At 36.9% G+C, this 3,855-nt stretch overlaps 1 long non-coding RNA gene across 1 annotated transcript; it reads right to left on the bottom strand.

Annotated features, from left to right (window-relative positions):
• Positions 1-323: 323 nt before the first annotated feature.
• Positions 324-820, bottom strand: LOC116711121 (uncharacterized). Its single transcript, XR_004337166.1, has 2 exons — positions 631-820; positions 324-424 (listed from the first exon to the last, which is right to left on the bottom strand). It is a non-coding gene; the product is annotated as an uncharacterized LOC116711121 (long non-coding RNA).
• Positions 821-3,855: the final 3,035 nt, after the last annotated feature.

Raw genomic sequence — 3,855 nt, 5'->3', positions numbered from 1 at the left:
TCTTATTGAGGTCATCAAACCAAATTTCAGATCTACCATAACTGACTGACACCTGCTGGCCTCAAGTTTACAACCAGCTTGTGACTGAGAAACCAGTAACCTCCTCCAGATGATGACATGAACTTGTTAGTTCCTCTATCCATTGAAGTAGCTGATATATTGTGAAAATCCGGTAGAAATGATGCACTAATCGAGTCATGTTTATGTAACCGGTGTATACCATTAGTGTTCTTTACTGATCACTTGGTCTTATACAGTCGGTTAACCTTGATGTGTTCTGCGTTGTGTTCAGATGAAGAAGGGAGTCAGACCACAGGAGTTGTTGGTTGTTCTTTAATGCAGGTTGCTGGCAGAGGCCTGCACAAATAGAAATAAAAATGCCCTTTAACATGCAGCTCTTCCATTCACAGGAGTCGGAATTCCCCTAGCAGACAAACACATGGAGAAATCCTGTGACTAACTAACAACAATATCTGCTCTAACATTTAAGAAAAATGTTTTTAACTTGTTCAAAAGAATACTCCTCTGTATGGATTTAAACAAATTAACATTCACAGCTGCATGTACTTACAATTATTTTATATATTTCATAAAACGTGAGCGTAACCTAAAGCAAAGAAATGTTCCTACCTCTTCTCAGGCAGCCTAGCGCCAACTGAAGGTAGTACAGTGCTGATGTCATAAGACACTCTCTTAAAGTGACAGTACAGGTACTAGTGCTTATCAAAATAAGTAACATAATAAAATTCTTAAAATATAACAAAGAAATAGGATTCTTCAGTGTTAATCAGGATTTGGTGAAATTTCAAACATTATAATAATAAAAAATAAAGCACATTTTCTAAAGTTGTTACATTTACATAGAAACAACCAGCGGCGAGGCTTTGCTTGTGAGACGTGCAGTCACGTGGGTCGGTTGTGGGCGGAGCTTGGTAAGGTCCATCAAGCAAAGAATCTGAAAAAGGGACGCAAAGTTTTGATATTGTCAACACTATTATAGCAAGACAACAAGGTCCAAAGGGATCACATTTCACAGGTTAGTAAAAAGTTTTAATAAAAAAAAAAAAAATATATATATATATATATATATATATATATATATATATATATATGTATAGAGAGAGAGAGAGAAAGTAGGTTACCTATGCTAGCCTAACTTTTATCACCTTAACATGTACTCTTGCCGCACAGTTCGGAGTATTTCGGTTCAATAAACACAAAAACAAGGCGACCTACATAGATTTTGTGACAGATAATCAGGACAGCAGGTGTTTAAGTTAGCTAATCAACCACCGCTAGTGTTCAGGCTATCCCTTGCTAATGATCGCAAAATGGAAATTCAAAAACATAAATCTGCAACCGATATAAGGTTCCGTTTGGTGTTTTTTTTTTTTTTTTACATACTTTTTTGTGTGATGCACTTGAACTAATCTGTGCTCTGCGCTCCCGAGGCTTTTGTTTACTGGTTGCCATGGCAACGAGTCTGGGTGACGTTACCTCGTCACCGACTCAGAAAAAAATAACACAGTCACTGTTTTACTGCATTTTTCCCTGGACAAATTGCATCATTTGTTTGGAGAACGTGGACATATTCAGAGCAATCATCAAATAGGATGAAATATTTCATAAAGCATATAGGAGTCAAAGTTTGTTACATTTTAAACCATGACTCAGACAGCGACAATTAAGTAAAATTAAATTATTGGCCAATATAAAAGAGAAATTAGTTTTGTTCTGTCTTGTATCTTTACAGAACTGACAGAAACCAAACTATTTATAGAGTTTTATGCAGAGAGAATATATATATTTTTACATATCCAAACATCAGCATCTCAGCTTTAAGCCACATTTTATAGAATCCAGTAATATTGATGGTCACTCAATTGATGCCCCAACCAAACCCAAAAAAGGTTTTGCGTGTTTAATTTTAAAGACACATCATATCTCATCTGCTATGTGTGAGTCAGCAGGACAAAAGGTTTTGCCAACCAACTCAGGGACAGCTGTGGAGTCAGAATCACATAATTGAAAAATACAAAGTTTGCACAAACAATGATTAATTTGGTTTACACAGAAGTTACTTCTGCTTTTGAAATGTTTAATAACATTTTGATTGTTACAGAATCTCATGTTGTTTGTTATTAGCACTTGATAAAATCAGACAATAAAAAGCAACTATGTGATAATTTTTCACAAAAAATATTGATGAATTGTGAAACTGTTTAACTGTAGGCAAGCAAATATACAGACTTATTCCATAAATTAGAATATGACTGAAAAGTTTCTCTCTCAGCAATTCCATCACCAAGTGAAAGACTTTATATAGATTAATTAAATTACTTCAGTTTTAATATTTATATTTCGTAGTATGTTTAATACCTGCTAAAAGGTTATTTTTGAAAGGTACTATTAATCTGACAAGCCTGATCAGGATGCATATCCTAATTTATTGAATAAGACTGCCTGTCATTCACATGTAAGTTTTGGCCTTATTCTTAGCACTAAAAAGAAAAGGTCTTCCAGTGGGTGCATCAGCCTGCCTCGCCTCTCCTCTCCCCCGGGGCTCCTCCTCCTCCCCACCAAGTTGCAACACAAAGTTACACCCTTGAGCAGATATCTCTGATGAGATGCAACACCCTCTCAACTCTGAGATAACCCATCTCCTCATGAAGCTCCTTAAAAACAAGTGCATGATACTTATTTGGAAGGAGGAGTTGGGAGCGACTTGCTGTTTTGCGGTGGAGTAATTCATTTTCATCCATATATAATCTGTGTTTTTGTCTTATCAGAGCAGCAGTCCCCCTGTTCATCTTGTGCCAGCCACCTTTTGGCTTTTTCTGTGCAGTAACACATCTCAATACTTAACTAATCACTGGATCATCCTGTTGAACTTGTCTTGGAGCCATTCTACTGATGTCTTTGTGTTGCTGGGTAGTTTCAGACTCCTGAAACTGAACAGCAATTGTTTGAATAACACGTTTCCTCACCTCTGGATGTACGATATTTGTGCAGGTTTGCATGTGTACTCCTCCATGCTGAGTGACATCGGGGAGAGACCATCTGCATCTCCATTTACTTTGCTGAACTGGAAATCAGCCAGTTCAGCAACCCATTGATGAGTGGCTATAATCAGTTTAGCTGTGGAAAGCACCAGTAACGTGCGGTCAGGGGAGGCAGGTGTCATCATGGAAGAATAATATAATAAGATAATTTATATTGCTATTTTCATGCTGTGTTTTGTACTGTACCGTATTTATTTTTCATTTAACTTTACCAATTTTGTCTCTCCTTTTCCACATTTTCCACTTCTTCCTCACATCGTTGCCTCTATGAAACCTTCAAAACAAAAACGGGAGCCATCTTACTTTTGACAGAGTGAAAGAATTACAAAATTACAAAATCTCGGTTAGCCTTTATACGGGGGCTGAACTCCGGTATTACACCAACCACTATAGCTAATATCAGCTGGTATTTTGCCGGTGGACATAAATACAGTATAGTTATCGCGTTACTATTTCAAATCCAGTAATCAGATTAAAGTTACTTACCCAAATCTCTGTGCGTTACCATTTTCTTTTGTAATGTAATTTTATTTCCTCTACACGTCGAGTGAGCGCCATTTCTATGCGACAGCAGCACCTGATCGCCGTGACAGAAATGTAAACAGTGGAAAAAGAGAGAGATGCGCATTTTGTTGCTGGAAAAACAGTAACTATTTTGAGTTTCTGTCGCCAAGTCCAATTATTACAAGCAGTTTTGGGCTTGTTGTTTATAAAATCACTTGCAAATTTAATGAGTCGTGGTTGCGCTTTTTTGGGCTTGTTTTTGAATGTGAAGTTGCTTATTTGGGTTTTG

The sequence above is a fragment of the Xiphophorus hellerii genome, chromosome 20, assembly GCF_003331165.1.
Source record: "Xiphophorus hellerii strain 12219 chromosome 20, Xiphophorus_hellerii-4.1, whole genome shotgun sequence".
Taxonomy (NCBI): domain Eukaryota; kingdom Metazoa; phylum Chordata; class Actinopteri; order Cyprinodontiformes; family Poeciliidae; genus Xiphophorus; species Xiphophorus hellerii.
Note: the sequence above shows the minus strand (reverse complement) of the source record. Positions and strands in the feature narration are given on the sequence as shown.